The sequence below is a fragment of the Giraffa tippelskirchi genome, chromosome 11, assembly GCF_054371585.1.
Source record: "Giraffa tippelskirchi isolate mGirTip1 chromosome 11, T2T-mGirTip1v1.2.pri, whole genome shotgun sequence".
Classification (NCBI taxonomy): domain Eukaryota; kingdom Metazoa; phylum Chordata; class Mammalia; order Artiodactyla; family Giraffidae; genus Giraffa; species Giraffa tippelskirchi.
Window position 1 is genome coordinate 111,271,979 of NC_137285.1, and position 21,096 is coordinate 111,293,074.

Consider the following 21,096-nt stretch of genomic DNA (forward strand, 5'->3'; position numbering starts at 1 on the left):
GATAGGGAGAACAGACTGGAGAGCAACACAGGACATTTAAGGAAAGGAAACACTGTAAATAAAATAGAACACCTGAGAGAAGGAAACTCATCAGATTTGAAGGAATGACTGATTTTCTAATTGGAAGTGTTTACTCTGTTCCAGGAAACTTAACAGATAGCAAAAATTCCTCAAATATAGTCTAGTGAAGCAACTAGATTTAGAAGAAAATGAGAAAAAAAAAGTAGCTTTTAAACTTCAAGTCATGTTACCTAAAGGGGAAAAATTAGGTTGAGCTCAGAATGCTGGAAAGCAATTGCACAAGAATTCTATATAGGAATTCTATAACTAGTTAAACGTGTGAGTAAAACCAACAGAAAGTTGTTCTCAAATACAAAAGGTCTTGGGAAATATTTTATCCATGAGAAATGGATTTCTCCTCCTGAGAAATGAACCAAAAATACAACTTAGCCAAGAAATTTTTAGGAATAGTAAAAGAGTTGAAGAATGGGAAAATCTGAGTATGAAAGGGAATTGAGAATTAAATATGATAGACACATAATTATACCTAAAGAACTGTGTAATTATAGTTAAAATGGTTTATAAATGTTATAATTTAAAAATAGAGCAATTAAAAACAAAGTGACAATAACAAGATCTTGAAAATGGCATTATAACAGATGTGGGGGGGTATCCCAGAGTAATTATGTATCATATTTTATTTTATCATGAGGGTAGGGGTAGAACTAACGACTGTCAATAGATTTGGCTTGCAAGAGCATATAGTTTGATCTCATTTATAAATATTGATATAAAAAGCCAAAACAAATGGAATACTAACAAGATCTCTTCAAGAAAATTGGAGATACAAACGGAACATTTCATGCAAAGGTGGGTACAATAAAGAACAGAAATGACAGGACCTAACAGAAGCAGAAGAGTTTAAAAAGAGGTGGCAAGAATACACAGAAGAACTGTATAGAAAAGGTCTTGATGACCCAGATAACCACGATGGTGTTATCACTCACCTAGAGCCAGACATCCTGGAGTGTGAAGTCAAGTGGGCCTTAGGGAGCATTACTACAAACAAAACTAGTTAAGGTTGTAGAATTCCAGCTGAGCTATTTCAAATCCTAAAAGATGATGCTGTTAAAGTATTGAAGTCAATATGCCAGCAAATTTGGAAAACTCAGCAGTGACCACAGGACTGGAAAAGGTCAGTTTTCATTCCAATCCCAAAGAAAGGCAATGCAAAGAATGTTAAACTACCATACTACTGCACTCATTTCACATGCTAGAAAGAGTGCACTCAAAATCCTTCAAATTAGGCTTCAGTAGTACATGAACCAAGAATTTTCATATGTACAAGCTGGGTTTAGAAAAGGCAGAGGAGCCAGAGATCTAATTGCCCATATCTGTTGGATCATAGAAAAAGCAAGGGAATTCCAGAAAAAACACCTAATCCTGCTTCACTGACTCTGTGAAAGCCTTTGACTGTGTGGATCACAACAAACTGGAAAATTCTTAGAGATGGGAATATCAGACCACCTTACCTGTCTCCTGAGAAACCTGTATGCAGATCAGGAAGCAACAGTTAGAACCAGACATGGAAAAACAGACGGGTTCCAAATTGGGAAAGGGGGACTGGATAGTTGGATGGCATCATTGACACAATGGACATGAGTTTGAGCACACTCTGGGAGACAGTGAAGGACAAGAAAGCCTGGTGTGCTGCAGTCCATGGGGTCACAAAGAGTCGGACACGACTTAGGGACTGAATAACAACAAACTCAATTAGTTTAATCTACAAAATATTTATTGAGCTTCCATTGTAATTTTGTTCCAGAGATTTAACAATGATTAGAAGATAAAAGGGCTTCCCAGGTGGCGCTAGTGGTAAATAACCTGCCTGGTAATGCAGGAAAACTAAGAGAAGCAGGTGTATCTCTGGGTCAGGAAGATCCCCTGGAGGAGAGCATGGAAACCCACATCAGTATTCTTGCCTGGAGAATCCCATGGATAGAGGAGCCTGGCGGGCTGTGGTCCATACCGTAGTGGGTCACAAAAAGTCAGATATGAAAGAAGCGACTTAGCACACACGCATGCCTGAAAGCATAAGATAAAATTCCTGTCTCTCTTGGAAGTTACATTCTACACAATGATTAATAACAATTGATCCCAGGAAAGCAAATATGAGTTAGCACTACAGTATCTATTAATACAATTCAGAATCTTGGAAAGGTTTCTAATTCCACATGCAAGAATTTCCAAAGTCATCAACCTGCCCTAAGTATAAGGAAAAAACTGAAAAGACTGAAAAATTAAAATATCCCCTAGAGTTTAAGAGAGGTAGGGACATAGGGCAAGATTGGATAGACAGACCGGCAAATATAATACAAGAAATAATAGCTTACTGGAGCACAGACTCACAAGAGTAAGCCTCAGTGGGAACCAGGGTCAGGAACCAGTGCCAGGGAGGAAGACTTGAGTTGTAACTGATGAATTGCTAGAGCTCAGTGTGGACAACTCTTGAGAGTTAAAAGCTAGGGGAATCAATCACATGGGGCTCCCACAATTTCATGAGTTTTACCTCTAGTAGCTCAACCAGGTTCCCACAGTAAATATCATAGAAAAATCCCTTCGGCTGGGGAATAGGAAAAGGAAACAGAGCATTCGGTCCTGAACAGGGCCTGCCCTCAGAAGAAACTGGTTAATCAGAGCCTAATCTGCTGAGATATTATCTGAGTCTAACTGACCAATGGGAGGGAAGATATCCACTCCAGGACACTCTAGCAATCATATCCCATCTCATGAAGGAGGGGGAAAAATACCAGAAACTCCTGTGAAATCCACAGTTTGGAGACTCACTATTCAGTTGCCAAGTCATGTCCAATTCTTCTCGACCCCTTGGACTGCAGCACATCAGGCCTCCCTCTACCTCACCATCTCCCGGACTTTGCCCAAGTTCATGTCCATTACATCAGTGATGCCATCCAAACTCTCATCCTTTAGACTCACTAAAAGACTAGCCAAAATCATAGGACTGTAGAACATTTTCCCCCTCCCACACCTCACCATCACATTACTAAAGGCCTACTTATATATAGCAGGTATTTTTATCTGGTATATCAAGTCTGCCTCCCAAGAAAAACTTACAAGATATACTAAAAGGCAAAAAAATACAACATAAGTTATCAGAGCAAGCATCAGAAGCATACATGGCAGGGATACTGGAGTTATCAGACTGGGAGTTGAAAACAACTATGGTACATATGCTAAGGGCTCTAATGGTTAAAGTGGATAGCATACAAGAACAGGTGGACAATGTAAGCAGAGAGGTAGAAATCCTAAGAAAGAATCAAGAAAATCTGCTAGAGGTCAAAAACACTAACAAATAAAAAATGCCTTTGTTGCACCAACACCTTGAGTTTTTTCCCAGGAATACCACCTTTGGATGTCTTACCTACAGATCTGTAAGGCAGCAAATTTGTATAGTTTAAGTCACCGATGGTTATGGCAACCATAGAATACTAACACACCTACCATCTCCACAGTGATTGTTGAGTACTGACAACATGAAAGGAAACAGCAATTATTGGTTTCAGATCATATGGTTGTATAGCTGGAAAACTTGAAATAATCAACAAACTATTGGAAAACACCAAGTGTTCAGTCAAGAAGATCATTTAAAGATTAATGTAAAAAAAAGACAATAGCTTTCTTATATTTCAGCAACAAATAGTACATGTAATCAGACAAAGATTCCATTTATTGTAGTAAAAGTCTATGAAATACATAGCAAATTCATCAAGAAGTGTGTTTGAAGAAAATCGATACACAATAATAAACAATATTTAAAAAATGAAAAAATGAAGTTAATTCCTTGTTCTGGTATTAGAAGTCTTAATATTGTAGTCTCTTAAATTTAACAAAATCCAAAATGATTTATACACTGTCTTGGTAATGGAAATGTTAAAATTACTCTAAAATTATTGGGAATAAAATATGCAAGATTAGGAAGAAGAAAATCACACAAAATATTTTTTAAAATTATAAGCTCTATTATTAAAACAATGTAATATTACTTTAGGCTAGAAATATAATTCAGCTGACTATAATTGATCAATTCTAAAGTAGATTTAAATAAATATGGGATTGTATTATATGACAGGATGCTACTGCAGATTTGTGATAAGAAATATAGATGTTTAATAAATAGTGTTAAGAATGGAAATAATAAATAGTGAAAACAATGAAGATCAATTAATACTTTGTTTTATACAAAAATAAATTTCAAATAGCTATTACATTGAAATGTAAAAAGTAGAGGCATGATTACTAAAAAATGGTGATGAATATTTTATATTCTTAAGGCTATGGAGGCCATAACTCATAAACCATAAAGGAAGAGACTAAAACATTTCTATATAAAGAAAAATATACAAAGTAAACATTTTGAAATCAAAATGTGAAACAGTCTCAAGTAAGAAATAATATAATCCAATGACAATTTGGATAAAATTATAGGCAGCCATTGAGGAAATAATAAATACGAACAGCCCATAAACATCAGAAGATATATTCAACTTAGCCTCCAATAGAATAAATGCATGTATACCTGATGACTTGTTTCTGTTGTACCATATCAGATTGGTACAGAAGGAAAAGAGAGATAATATCCAGGGTTGTAAGGTTGTAGGGAAACAAATATTAAATACAAGTTGATAGATGTGAAAGTACAGTCTTCCTGGATGACAGGATGCAGAGAGATTTAAAGTGTATGTCCTAAGACCCTTTTAATATAACTTCAAGAGGATGGAGATAATTGAAAATGGATTTGATCACACAGGCATGTTCATTAAAGTGTTGTGTATAACAGTGAAATAGTAGAAATAGTCATAGAAAATGGAATTGTTGTTTAGTAGCTAAGTTGTGTTCAACTCTTTGCTACCCCATGAACTGCAGCCATGCCAGGCTTCCCTGTCCTCCACGATCTCCCGGAGTTTGCTCAAATTCATGTCCATTGAGTCGGTGATGCCATCCAACCACTCATCCTCTGTCACCCCCTTCTTCTCTTGCCCTAAATCTTTCCCAGCATCCGGGTCTTTTCCAATGAGTCAGCTCTTCGCATCAGGTGGCCAAAGTATTGGAGCTTCAGCTTTAGCCTCCGTCTTCCCAACGGATGTTCAGGGTTGATTTCCTGGAGGACTGGAGGGTTTGATCTCCTTGCTGCCCAAGGGACTCTCACGTGTGTTCCCCAACACCACAGTTTGAAAGCATCAATTTTTCAGCACTCAGCCTTCTGGTCTAACTCTCACATCCCTACATGACTACTGGAAAAACCATAGCTTCGACTGTACGGACCTTTGTCCACAAAGTGATGTCACTGTTTTTTAATATGCTCTCTAGATTTGTCATAGCTTTTCTTCCAAGGAGCAAACTGTCTGTTAATCCCTGCAGTCACTGTCCACAGGGATTTTGGAGCCCAAGAAAAGAAAATCTGTCACTGTTTCCACTTTTTTCCCATCTATCTGTCATGAAGTGATGGGACCAGATTCCATGATCTTAGTTTTTTGAATGTTGAGTTTAAGCCAGCTGTTTCACTCTTCTCTTTCACCTTCGTCAAGAGGCTCTTTAGTTCCTTTTCACTTTCTGCCATTAAAGTGGTATCATCTGCATATTTCAGGTTGTTGATATTTCTCCCAGCAATCTTGATTCCAGCTTGTGGTTCATCCAGCCCAGCATTTTTCATGATGTACTCTGCATATAAGTTAAATAAGCAAAGTGACAATATTCAGCCTTGACATACTCCTTTCCCAATTTTGATCCAGTCTGCTGTTTCATGTCTGGTTCTAACTGTTGCTTCTTGTCCTGCATACAGGCTTCTGAGGAGACAGGTAAACTCACCTGGTATTCCTATTTCTTTAAGAATTTCCCACAGTTTGTTGTGATCCACACAGTCAAAGGCTTTCGCTGAGTCGAAGAAGCAGTAGATGTTTTTCTCAGATTCCCTTGCTTTCTCTATGATCCAATGGATTTTGGTGATTTGATCTCTGGCTCCTTCGCCTTTTCTAAATCCAGCTAGTACATCTGGAAGTTCTCAGTTCACATACTGTTGAAGCCTAGCTTGAAGGATTTTGAGCGTAATCTTGTTAGCATGTGAAATGAGTGCAATTGTGAGGTAGTTTGTATATTCTTGGCTTTGCCATTCTTTGGGATTGGAATGAAAACTGACATTTTCCAGTCCTGTGGCCACTGCTGAGTTTTCCAAATTTGCTGGCATATTGACTGCAGCACTTTAACAGCATCATCTTCTAGGATTTGAAATAGCTCAGCTGGAATTCCATCACCTCCACTAGCTTTGTTCATAGTAATGCTTCCTAAGGTCCACTTAGGAAATTGGAGTGCATAAGCAAAATTTTGTATATCTGTACTATGGAATATAGATGAAAGATCCTGATACAGATTTATATCTATTGAATTCTCAAATTCCATTAACACCTATATTACCCTTAAAACATATAAATGTCCATATGTTATTGTTGAATTAAAAATAGAGATTAGATATTGAGGGGTCTAATAAAATACTTATCAAAAGCTTGATGGTGATTTTGCTGGATAATGATGAATTTTGTTTATTTGTCATATTTTTGTTGTCTTTTTATATTTTTATGTAATGATGGATTTTCCACAATGAAGGTGCACTTCTCTGTGTAGACACACAAAACAAGAACAACAAACTTATACCACGTTTAATAAAGTTGGTGAACATACAAAAATAAAATCTTCAGATGCTTTACTGCAAATAATGATTCTGTTCAAATTATTTTGGAACAAAACATTTCACTTGTAATTCTCTTAACAGGAAAAATGCTTAATTTTCTCCTAACAGATCCTGTTATGCAAAGATTTTAAAGTAGAAACAATTGCTTCAAGTTGAGTTGTATAAGAATTCTTCCTTGGGCTGGTAAGATTGCTATGTAATTTAGAATCATCTGTTCTTTTTTTTTCCTTCTCAAATATTCTCATTGATATTATGGTAGAGAGATCATTGTGGTGGTCCCAGGTAATCACAAAATGGGTTAGTAGATGTAGTGATATAAGGAGGCATAGTGTTGTTGAGATGAAACAAGATGTATTTCTATTAACTTCATTTTATACTTCAGAAAAAATCATGCTCAGAAGTATACATATAGCTCATGCAACTCAATACACAACAAACAAACAACCCAATCACAAAATGGGCAGCAGATCTAAATAGACATTTCTTCAGAGAAGACATACAGATGACCAAAAAGCACATGAAAATATGCTCCACATCACTTATTATTAGAGAAATGCAAATCAAAACTACAATGAGATATCATCTTACTCTGTTCAGAATGGCCATCATCAAGAAGTCTACAAACAGTAAATGCTGGATAGAGTGTGGAGAAAAGGAAACTCTCCTGCACTGTTGGTGGGAATGTTAATTGGTACAGCCACTGTAAAGAACAGTATGGAGGTTCCTTAAAAAAACAGCTAAGAATAGAGCTACCATATGATCCGGCAATCCTATTCATGGGCACATATCCAGAGAAAACATACTTTGAAAAGATACGTACATCCCAATGTTATTGCAGCACTATTGGAAGCAACCTAAATGTCCATTAATAGAGGAATATGGATAAAGAAGAGGTGATATATGTATACAATGAAATACTACTCAGCAATTAAAAAAAGAAAAAGAAGTAATGCCATTTTCAGCAACATGGATGGACCTATCTATGGATTAACATACTGTGTGTGTGTGTGTGTGTGCTTAGTCACTCACTCATGTCCCACTCTGCGACCACATGGACTGTAGTCTGCCAGGCTCCTTTGTCCATCGGGATTCTCCAGGCAAGAATACTGGAGTGGGTTGCCTTGCCCCTCTCCAGGGGATCTTCCCAACCCAGAGATCAAACTCAGGTCTCTGGCATTGCGGGTGGATTCTTTTTACCATCTGAGCCACAAGGGAAGCCCATGAATACTGGAGTGGGTAGCCTATCTCTTCTCCAGGGGAGGATTAACACACTACTACGTGTAAAACAGATAATCAGCAATAATCTACTATATAGCACAGGGAACTCTACTCAAAATTCTGTAGTAAGCTAAATGGGAAAAGAATCTGAAAAAGATAAAACTTTTCTTTTTTTTCAGTGAAACTGAATCACTTTGTTGTACACTTGAAACTAACACAACATTGCAAATCAACTATAATACAAATAAAAATTGTTTAAAAAGTAATGTGACTTGAGCAGAGGCAGACAATGAGTCAATAGCAACCCTGAGACTTGTCTGGCAGCCATGATTTGCAAGCTGCTCTTTGATATGTTTCTCCTAGAGTGTCTCTGATTTGGTTAAGGTGCCTCATGGGTAGGGAGGGGTCCATGTAGATGGAATTCAATCAGAGCAGCTCTGCCTTAGTCTATTTTATATATCAGGCTCCCAGCCAAGTTTGAAAAATCAATCTACTAGGTCACAGTATTTTTCCACAGCAATTTGTTGTATGAATATAAACTAATCCCACTAGTGATCCAGCCCAGAGCACTTTCAGACTGAGACTTATTGCTATCATTTGTCTATGGCCTGATTTCCTCGGAATCTAGCCTAAGGTCTTAGGCTGGTTGGCCAGCGTCAAATGATTAAATCTCCTTTTTTCTCTTAGTCTCTTTGAGTTGTCTGGGGAGATGCTGCTTCTGGGTATGGTATAATTCACAGATCTTTAGGAAGCATGCCCTGTGTATGTACATGAGTTTCATACCTGGGTGAATGATTATACCCAAAGTGGCAGGTGGAGAGTGAAGGCAGGCAACAGACTCTGTCGATGGTTACTATTCAGGTTCATATTTTTGTTGAGGTCATTGATAAAGTCACAGATGTCATGCTACTCAATTTGTGGATAATTAGAGCTGGAAGTAATAGTAAATAGCTTGGTTTAACAAGAATCAGGGACTTTAACAGCACAGGCAATGGAAATGAACTACATAATTATCAACACTGTTCAAAACTGCTGATTTTTAAGGTAGTAAAGAAAAGCTATGACAAGCCTAGACAGCATATTTAAAAGCAAAGACATCACTTTGCTCACAAAGGTCCACATAGTCAAAGCTATGGCTTTTCTAGTAGTCATGTACGGATGTGAAAGTTGGACTACAAAGAAAGCTGAACGCTGAAGAATTGATACTTTCAAATTGTGGTGCTAGAAAAGACTCTTGAGAGTCCCTTGGACTGCAAAGAGATCAAAGCAGTCATTCCTAAAGGAAATCAGGCCTGAATATTCATTGGAAGGACTGATGCTGAAGCTGAAGCTCCAATATTTTGGCCGCCTGATGCGAAGAGCTGACTCACTGGAAAAGACCCTGATGCTGGGAAAGATTGAGGACAGGAAGGGAAGCTTGGTGTGCTGTAGTCCATGGGGTCCCAAAGAGTTGGACACTACTTAGCAACTGAACAACAAGAACAAAGTGGTAAAGTTCCCACTGCTACAAATGTTAAATCAGTGCCTATTTGTCATTTTCAGAGTAATTCTTGGACCTCTACCTCTAGTATTCTCCCCAACTATTGTATTCTAGTCCAGTATGTACAGTGAATTCTTCCTCAACATAAAATAGATGCTCTTCCATATTGTTCCTAACAAAGAACCAATAGGAAATTTGTTGGTAAGATATTGTGACCAAGGGCACTGGATTGATCTAAAGAAAACTTTTAAGGACCTTGCAAGCTAATACCTGGTGGGTAGACTCATAACAAAGCCCCTGGTTTGATAATGAGACCCCAGGCTTGTGGTGCAGTTATGGAGCCAGGTATGAAGAAAAGGAAGTCAGATCTTCTAAGAAGCCAGGGGGAGAGTCAGAGAGAAGTGACAGACCTGTGACAGTCAGGGTGGCTGCAGGTCAGTTTCTCATCTTCCCACTTCTTACAACAAGCATCTTCAGGCTTCTTGAAAATTGCCCAGAAGTAAAGCAGCCACCATTTCCAGTTCACTGATCAGTCAAAATGGAGATATGGGAGGCAGATTTTACACTTTTTGAACTTTGATTATATGTCTGGTATGTTAGATTCCCATCTTAAATAGATGGGAATACCAGACCACCTGACCTGCCTCCTGAGAAATCTGTATGAAGGTCAAGAAGCAATAGTTAGAACTGGACATGGAACAACAGACTGGTTCCAAATTGGAAACAGAGTATGTCAAGGCTATATAGTTAACTTATATGCAGAGTACATCATGAGAAATGCTGGACTGAATGAACCACATTGCTGGGAGAACTATCAATAACCTCATATATACAGATGACACCACACTTATGGTTGAAAGCAAAGAACTAAAGAGCCTCTTGATGAAAGTGAAAGAGGAGAATGAAAAATTTGGCTTAAAACTCAACATTCAGAAAACTAAGATCATGGCATCTGGTCCCATCACTTCATGGCAAATAGTTCGGGAAACAATGGAAACTGTGACAGACTTGAATTTTTTGGGCTCCAAAATCACTGCAGATGGTGACTGCAGCCATAAAATTAAAAGACGCTTGCTTCTTAGAAGAAAAGTTATGACCAACCTAGACAGCATATTAAAAATCAGAGACATTACTTTGCCAACAAAGGTCCATCTAGTCAAAGCTACGGATAAAGAAATGGCAACCCACTCCAGTACTCTTGCCTAGAAAATCCCATGGATGGAGGAGCCTGGTAGGCTACAGTCCATGGGGTCGCACAGAGTCAGACATGGGTGAGCGACTTCGCTTTCACTTTTCACTTTCATGCATTGAAGAAAGAAATGGCAACCCACTCCAGTGTTCTTGCCTGGAGAATCCCAGGAACAGAGGAGCCTGGTGGGCTGCCATCTATGGGATCGCACAGAATCGGATACGACTGAAGTGACTTAGCAGCAGCAGCAGCAGCAGTCAAAGCTATGGTTTTTCCAGTAGTCATGTATGGATGTGAGAGCTGGACTATAAAGAAAGCTGAGCACCGAAGAATTGATACTTTTGAACTGTGGTGTTGGAGAAGACCCTTGAGAGTCCCTCGGACAGCAAGGAGATCCAACCAGTTCATCTTAAAGGAAATCAGTCCTGAATATTCATTGGAAGGACTGATGCTGAGGCTGAAACTCCAACATTTTGGCCACCGATGCGAAGAACTGACTCATTGGAAAAGACCTTGATGCTGGGAAAGATTGAAGGCAGGAGGAGAAGGGGACAACAGAGGATGAGATGGTTGGATGGCATCACCGACTCAATGGACATGAGTTTGAGTAAGCTCTGGGATTTGGTGATGGACAGGGAAGCCTGGCATGCTGCAGTCCATGAGGTTGCAAAGAGTTAGACATGACTGACCGACTGAACTGACTGATATGCTAGATGTATTATTTCATTTAACTTCTGATATTTTTATCCTTATTTGACACAAAAAGAAATTGAGACTCACCAAAATGAAGTAAAAATCCCCAGGACCCACAAACAATTAAGGGGCAGAACTTGAACCCTGATTTGTTTGATTTATTTTTATCTGAAATCAAAGACTATCAGAGGAGCATATAAATACATAAAGTAAATATTAACAGACTTGAAGTGTGAAATAGACAGTAATGCAATAATATTAAGGGATTTTAATACTGCACTTTTGACAATAAATAGATTATCCAGACAGAAAACCAACAAGTAAATATTAAACTATGTTAGATCAGATAAACTTAACAGACTTTGACAGAATAAATCTTTCCAACAGCAGCAGAATATATACTTTTTCTCAAGCATAACTGGAGCATTCTCCAAAATAGATTGTATGTCAGGCCACAAAATATGTCTTAATAAACTTAAGAAGACTAAAATAATATCATATTTTTGACTACCATGGTATGAAACTAGAAATCAGCTATAAGAAGAAAACTGGAAAATTCACAAGCACATGGAGATTAAATAACATGCTACTGAACAACCGGTGGGTCTAAGAAGAAATAAAAAATGTTTTGAAGCACGTGAAAATAGAAATACTACATACCAAAACTTATGGGATGCAGCAAAAAGCAGTTCTAAGAGGGAAATTCATAGTGATAAATGCCTATATTAAGAAACAAGAAAGAGCACAAATAAACAACCAAAATTTATGCCTCAAGGAACTAGAAAAAAGAACAAATTAGGCCCAAAATTATTAGAAGGAAGGAAATGACAGAGATTAGAATGGAAATGAATGAAATAGAGACCAGAAAAACAATAGGGAAAAAAAATCTATAAAACTAAGAGCTGTTTTTTAAAAGACAAAAATTAACAAATCTTTGCAGAGAAAAGAGAGAGAGGATTCAAATAAATAAAATTAGAAATGAAAGAGGAGACATTACAGCTGAAAGTACACTAATATAAATGATCATTAAGAGACTATACGAGCAATTATACACCAAAAAAAAAGGACTACCTAGAAGAAATGGATAACTTTCTAGAAACATACAGCCTATAAGACTGAATCATGAAGCAACAGAAAATCTGAGATCAATACTGGTAAGGATATTGAGTCAGTAATCCAAAACTTCCCAACAAAGAAAAGCCCAGGATCAGACGGCATCATAGGTAAATTCTACCAAACATTTAAAGAAGAATAAATACAAATTCTTCTCAAAATCTTCCAAAAAAAGAGGAGAGGACACTTACAAACTCATTTTATGAGGCCAGCATTATTCTGACATCTAAACCAGACACGGACACTAAAAGAAAAGAAACTTGCAAGCCAATGTCTCTGATGAATATAGATGCAAACATCAATAACACATTAGCAAACCAAGTTCAACAACACTTTAAAATGATCATACACCATGAGCAAGTGAGATTTATTCCAGAGATTCCCTATAAAAATTCCAGTAACATTTTTTCACAGAAATTGAAAAACAATACTAAAATTTATATGGAACTACAAAAGAATTTGAACAGCCAAAGCAATCTTGAAAAAGAAGGGCAAAGTTGGAGACATCACACTTCCTGATTTTGAACTATATTACCAAGAAAATTGCCATAATCAAAACAGTATGGTATTGGCATAAAAACAGACACATAGATAAATGGAACAGAATAGAGAGCTCAGAAATAAATCTATACATGTATGGTTAATTCATGACAAAAGAATTAAGAATGCACAATGGGGAAAGGATAGTCTCTTCAATAGAAGATATTGGGAAAACTAGACAGTCACATGCAAAAAAATAAAGCTGGACTCCAATATTATACTGTACACAAAACCAACTCAAAATAGATTGAAGATGTGAATGTAAGAAGACATGAAAGTATAAAACTCCTAGAAGAAAATGGGATAAATCCTTGATATTGGTATCGGCAAAGTATTTTTGAATTTGACACAGAAGCACAGGTAAACAAAAGCAAAAATGAACAAACTACATCAAACTAAAAGGCTTCTGCAAAACAAAAGAAACCGTCAATGAAATGAAAATGCAATCTACAGATTGGGAGAAAATATTTGCAAATTATATATTAATAAGGGGTTAATACCCAAGATATATAAAGAATTCATACAACTCAATATAAAAATAAAAATTCAAGCCTGCATATTAAAAATAGTCAGAGAAACTGAATACACATTTTTCCAAAGAAGATATAGGCTGACATGTACTTGAAAAGACACTCAACATCATAACCATCAGGGAAATGCAAATCAAATCCACAATAAAATATCATCTCATAGCCTGTTAGAATGGCTGTCATTAAAGAGATAAGGGATAACAAGTGTTGGAGAGGATATAGAGAAAAAGGAACCCTTGTGCACTGCTGGTGGGAATGTAAATTGGTGCAGCTACCATGGACAACAACATGGAGGCTTCCCCTCAAATTAAAATAGATCTACCATATGATCCAGCAATTCCACTTCTAGTATATATCCAAAGGAAGTAAGAACAGGACCTCAAAGAAATATCTATACTCCAGGTTTGTTGCAGCATTATTCATAATAGCGAAGATATGGAAACAACCTAAGTATCTGTCAACAGATAAATGGCCAAAGAAGATGTGGTAAATATATATGATAGGATACTATTCAGTCATGAGAAAGAAGGAAATTCTGCCATTTGTGACAACATGGATGAAACTTGAGGGCATTATGCTTAGTGAAATAAGCCAGACAGTGAAAGACAGATACTGCATGGTAATGCTTATGTGTGAAATCTAAAATCAAAAGCAAAATAAAAAATGTCAAAAACAGAGAATAGAAAAGTGGCTGTCATGGGCTGGGGGCTGAGGTGTGGGAAATAGAGTTTGGTTAAAAAGGTACAAACTTTTATTTATAAGCTGCATAAGATTTTGGGATTTAGTGTAAAACATGGTGGCTATAGTTAATAACACTGTATTGTATTAGAGAATGTTTTTAATTAAAAAAATTGAGTGACGTGCCCAAGATCTCATGCAGGGCTGATAACCTGATGAAGATGATCATGTTCTCCCTCCCCCAAGTGCAATCAGCATTTTTGAAAAGATCTGTGAGAGATCAATAGATAAAGCACCTACTGTGTATCAGGCAGTGTGTCATCAGTGTGTTCAAAAAATTATGTATGTTTCATAATTCTCCATTTATGTGCAGCAAAACAAACATCAGATCTAGCGCCTTTGGAAGAAGCTTGAAAAGAAGTAAAACTATGCATACTCTGGTTGCATGTGCCAGAAACTCGAAGAGTCTAAGAAACAGTAAACAGAGTCTTTAATGCATGGCAGCTTGTAAAGTTGTTTTTTTATGGTCATTGTTCAAAGGTATAGCATGTCATTTCTGCTTCCATTTATAGCAGGGGTCCCCCAACCACGGTCTGTGGGCCAAATGCAACCCTTGACCTGTTTTTGTAAATAAAAATGTTATTGGAATGTAGCCACATCCACTCATTTGCATATTATCTATGTCTGCTTTTGCATCACAATCAGTTTAGTATTTGTGATGGAAAAGTATGGTTTGCAAAGCCTAAAATATTTACTATCTACAAGACTTTATAGAAAATGTTTGCTGACCCTGGTTTATTGTATTTTTCAGCTCACTTCAGCACTTTTTATTGAAATTTCTCACTTTCCCAAAGCCCAGGAATGAATATTAATTCTATTGCTGGTTTTTTAAACTTTTGGCAAGTTGGTTATTTGTAGACGTAAATATTCTGGCATGGTTTCTAGCACATGTGAACCCCTATGTATATACACCACAGTGATGGAATGATTTCTTAAGTTTCACACCCTTTTTATAAGATTTGCCTGTGGCTCTAGGGGAGGGGTGGTATTCCTGCTCCCCCACTACAAATTCTAATGCAGGGGAGAAAACAGGAGAGCTGTGTGGTCCATGGGTCTGTTTTCTTTGCTTTAACTACTGGTAGACTCATTAAGGACTTGTTAGGTTGGGGAGCAGGTGCCCAGACAAGAATGAATCTTTGACTTTATTGTGTAGAAGCCCTGAGGTCTGAAAATATTAGGTTAAAGCAAAAGTCTTAGGCCTATATTCAGTGTTGCAAAAAGTCCCACATGAGTCTCCTTTTTGAATAGTGAAAACCAAAGACTTAGCTTTGTTTTCATTTTTGCCCTGAGTTGCAGGACAGTCTTGGTGAAATAAGGTGCCCTTTCATGGCACTCATGTTGATCCTAATGATTGCATGTGTGTGTGTGCTCAGTTGTGTACAAATCTTTGTGATCTATGGAGTGCAACCCACCAGGCTCCTCTGTCCATGGGATTTTCTCAGCAAGAATACTGAAGTGGGGTGCCATTTCCTTCTCTAGTTGTTGTGTATTTTCAGTCTTTTTTTCTTGGTCTTGATTTTCCATGTATACTTGGATTTCCCAACTTTTTCATTTCATTTTATTTTTATTTCAATGTTTGTATTTTTGCTATACAGTCACTTCAGACACTTAGTGGGTAGAAATGGGGCATCAATATATACAAATATTCAGATAAATAAGGCTAATGGAAAATGCACATTTGCCCCCAGTAAAGTCAAAGAGCCTATAAATATGTGAAGTTTCTGTGCTTTGGAATGCAATTTCTTTGACTGTGTCTGGTAATCCTGGATATCTCATGTGGATCAGAAGTTCTGATTGTCTGCTGCTGCCATTGTAGGACTTTCTGAAGTCCTTGGGGGGAAACATGAAAGTGGTCGTTGGCAATGAAAAGCTTGAGAACCATGGTGTTAAAACACGTCTTCCAGACCCTGACGGTGACCACATTGTGGGTGTATTTTCCTTGGCATCATCCATGAGCAATAATAACTTTGTATATGCATGCAGGTGAATGATACAGATCCTTGGAGGAGTGAGCCAAGGCTCATGGAGAATATTGGTGAGCTGAAAGGTCCTATTTAAGATTTGGGGCAGAAGAACATAGATCTAAAAATTACACATAGAACTGGCTTTGGGAAACAGGTGTGATGTTAACAAAGATGGTCCACAGTGCTCTCTGTTTCCTCATTAGCACTTCGTCCCACTTCATTCTCTGGGTGTCTTGCTGTCATATCTCAGTCTAAATTGACTTCTTGTACCTTTGACTTGTCCCTCCTTCTGTTCCCCTAATGAAAGCTTATCAGTCCTTAGAATTGTGCTTTTTGCTTAGGCTAATCTGATAAATGAATTTAAGTCAGAAAGAAATGGGTCCCAAGGCTTGTAAAACCAAGCCTTTTTACAGGGATCTACTCAGAGGTAACCTTTGGGATGTTTGGTCATTCTGAGAACCAAAATAAACTTGAGTGGAGTAAAAGTAAGAGGACAAAATCAATCATCACAAGACCTGGGTTTTGTGCCAGCTCAGTCATTGATTATGTGGCTTTGAGCAAGTCCTCAGAACTCTTCAGATATTAGGTCTCTAATGTGTAATGTCGGAGAAGGCAATGGCACCCCACTCCAGTACTCTTGCCTGGAAAATCCCATGGATGGAGGAGCCTGGTAGGCTACAGTCCACGGGGTCGCTAAGAGTCAGACATGACTGAGAGATTTCACTTTCACCTTTCCCTTTCATGCACTGGAGAAGCAAACGGCAACCCACTCCAGTATTCTTGCCTGGAGAATCCCAGGGACGGTGGAGCCTGGTGGGCTGCCATCTATGGGGTCGCACAGAGTCGGAAATGACTGAAGCGACTTAGCAGCAGCAGCAATCTGTAATGTATGGTTAGGAATCCTAACGGACTGAGTTGCTGTGAGTAACAGAAGACTTGATTACACATGCAAAAGGACAAGAACTCCCCAAATCTGCATAAATATAAGATGCCAGTATTATTACAAATAGTTACATTTGAAACTCCACACCTATGGAGTTTACACAGTTGACACAGGGCCATTGTGAAAAAGTAAAGGACAGTTCAAAGTGGTGTTTCAAGTATGTCTCTGAAGGGCATCCTATTACTCAGTATTTTGGGAGACTCTGAGCAGGGCTACCACAGGCAGCACAGAGGTGCTTTCCTGCAAGACTTTTAGCCAAGTGTGGGTTACATTATTATACTGTTACATTGGTTCCCAACTATTTAAACAATTCTACCAATGTGGAAAGTGAAGCTAATAATAAAGTGCACCTCTGTGTGACAGATGTCTTTCAAGGCATCGTCTTACACTTAATACTCACAACAATCCTGAAAAGAAGAAATTAAGAATCACAAAATGAGAAGGCAGAGACTTTGATATGCTAATTGGCATCTTCTCTTGGTGTTTTTTCCAGCATGGTCAGAATCACCTGTTGGCTTACAGGCCAGTCCCTCCAAGTGGTGAGTCTCCCTACCCATCTTAGGCTCATCAGTTCGTGAGCACCACATTCACAGGTGACATAAAGCATAGAATGATCACTGAGGCTTATATAGTAGGACCAGGAATCAGAATAACATTAAAGGGTTAAAATAATGAGCCCAAAGTATAATGGATAGCATGACAAGATGGATGCAATGTCTTTTATTTAGCTTTGAAAAATCAACTGTCCAGTTTAAAGATAAAATAATTGGTTCATGAGTGTGTGTTGGGAATGCCCTAAGCATTTTAAATGAATAAAAAGTCAATAGAAACCAAAAGTGTGTTGCGATTGAAACTAAAAAGGCTGTATTTATAGAAGTAGATTGCTCAGATTAAAGGAGGTGATACTACACTGATTTCTGCATTGAGTAAAAGCACACTAGCTGTATTTTATTCAGATCTAAACCACTATTAAGCACTGCTGGTAGGCTGGAGATAATTCAGTATTTGACCAGGTTGGAGATGGAATCAGAAACTATATGAAATGGGGAGCAGACCAAATGGTTACATTTAGAAAGAAGAGAATCAAGAATGTACTTGATACTTTAAGGTATATAAACAGTTGTCACAGGAAGAGGACTTAGGCTCATTGATCAGATGTCAGAACAAAACCTATGAGGGAAAATGTTAGGGATGCAGAATTTGGCTCATATAGGAAATAACTTTCTTTTTCCTATTTTTAAAACGATTTAGCTTACTTCTCAAATTAAATTAAAATAAATGAAATTTTCTCATTGCAGAATTTTTATAACATACAAAAATTAAAGTATTAAGACAATGTAAAAATCAGCCATGACTCTACCATCTAGAGATGATTACTGTTAACACCAGGACTGATTTTGTAAGAAGCAGAACTATGCAAAGCAGATGAGTTTTCCTTGGGGATTATGGTTATTTGAGCAGACAGAGCAAGCAACTCTGAGAGCCTGTTCTAAATGCTGAGATTCCATTCTTTACAATTCTATGTAAAACAAATTCAAGCTAATGCAGAAAGCCTACCTGCATCATTTTCACAAAGACCTTCCACAGGGTGACCCAAGGTCAGAACCGTGTTGAGGGTTCCAGACTCTAGGACATGATCAGTATTAGGGGGGAAGAGAGAAGAGAGGGCTATTTTCTGTCTTTCAAACCACACATGGTGATTGATGTCATCTGTCAACTTGTTTATACTATTTAACACCCAAGCTAAGCATCCTATGGCATTCTGGCTTAAGCAAAAATTGTGTACTTCTCTCTTAACATCAAAAGACTGAGAACTCCTGGTGTTCCACCCTGACTAGAGCTGAGCATGGCTTCATAGGAAAAGTGGATTCTGAAGTCACAGCAGATGAATGGCATGGCCACTCAGGAGGGGCTGGGGAAGCAGCAGGAGAAGATACATCTGATGAACAACTTAAGGATCTGGACAGTGCAGACCAGAGCTAGTGTTTGCATGAGAGCTGAGGCTGAAAACTAGCAGGAACTTAATAAAGCAGTAGCAAAAGACAGGGACTGGAGGAGAATATCAGGGCAGACCAGTTAGATTCCTACAGAATATGTTTTGTTAACACGAGACTGTTTTTTTTCTCCCTTCTCTCCCAATAACAGGATTTTCCATTAGGATCCCAAATTCTAGTACTAATCTATAAATAGTAGATATGAAATGGGGAAATGTGACTTGGAAGAAGGATGGAAGACAGAAGTCTTTGTAAGTTGAACTGGTTTCACATGACATTCTAATAACACAGAAACGTATGTGCTCGCCCCATCTGCTTGGGTGCCAAGCAAGAGTCTGATCTTTGATTAACTGAAGTTAATCCAGGTGCTGGGAGATGGTGGACACTATATCCCACTTCCTTCCTCCAAGACATACCATCATCAGTGTCCAAACAGCCAGACAATCATGCTCATCCCAATTCAGTTTTCAAGCAGTAGTGAAGCTAATTCAAACTCTAAAAGAAAAACAAATGAAAAGACATTGGGAGAAGGGAAAGATCACCAAGGTTCTTTCTAGAGTTTAGAGTTTAAACCTTGACATGGCTTTGTTTTTATTGTTGCTGTTTACTTATAAGCAATTTGGGGCCAGAAGTCCTAATAAGTGCTTCTCATTATACCTTTGATTTCCCCAGGAGTTGGCAGGATCACAGTCAATATTTGGATACCTGCTTAGAAGGGGAGGTGACATTCACCCTGGTTCTCTGCTTCATCATGACCTGTTGGCAAGGAGTGCACCCCAGTGACCTGCCATGGTGTCTGAGAGACAGGTAGGCAGAGAATTAGAGGAGTTAGGTTTGCTGATGCAGAGTAGTTTCAGAATTAAGAAGTCCTGAAATCATAGATTGGGAAGGGCATTGAAGGTCATGCAGTAACCACCTCCAGCCCCTTGCCTGAAAGGATTATAGTAGAAAAGAAAGGGACAGGGAGTCTAGCCAAATTGCAGTAGCTCTACTGAGAGAGATTTAATCCATTTCACTTAAATTTAATTTATGACTGCTTTAGATTGGTAACATTGTTGGTACAGAAAGCCTAAAATACGACTTAGTCTTTGATTCCAAATAATATCAGATTTCTTCATCCTGCAGAGGCTTGGGTTTATTTTTGTTGTTGTTGAACTTTGTTCTAATGGTTAAAACAAAACATAGACAAAAAAAGAGTAACATAGCTTTTTTTTCGTTTTTAAACATCAACTGAAGGTTCAAGACACTTACGATAGATTTTAATAATGAAGAGAAAACTTCAGTACGGTAGACTACTTAGCAACTCACTGGGAGCCACATGCCATTATAAAGAAGCACGTCTGGTTTGGCCGAAATCCTGCCTTTGTCTCCAGAGCTATTTTGCTGTAAATTTAGAACAGAAATACCCTTTCTGGAATAAAAATGTAGCTTTGTTGGCTACAAGTGCATGTTTGCTGCCTCACAATTTTAGAATTAGACGATGGACTTATTTAGTAGACATCGGAGGGTAAAAAGCAAAAGCCCATAATTTAAAACATTCCACTCCACCACAGTCCAAGAAAAACATGGACCGGTGAACAAAACCAGCAGTATTGTAATAAGAAAACAACTAGGTGCATTTTTTCCAAAACCTAAAAACCAGGAATCTAAATGTATGAGTTACTGGCTAAAAATTCCATTTTCATGTCTCAGTTTTGAGCTGGAAAAACAACGTAGACCCGATAAACATCGTTTTAAAAAATGCACAAGTTCTCCTGCAGCCCGAGGTGTGGACAGCAGCCTCACATCCATCTTTATGTACTCAAGGGCACTTTCTGTGGCCTGGAGGGAGCCTGGGCTAAAAGGATTTTACTTTGCAAAGATTCATAGGCTTCCAGTCAGGCCCGTGGTGACTTCTGAGGCTCCCTCCCCACAAGTTATTTGGCAATGCT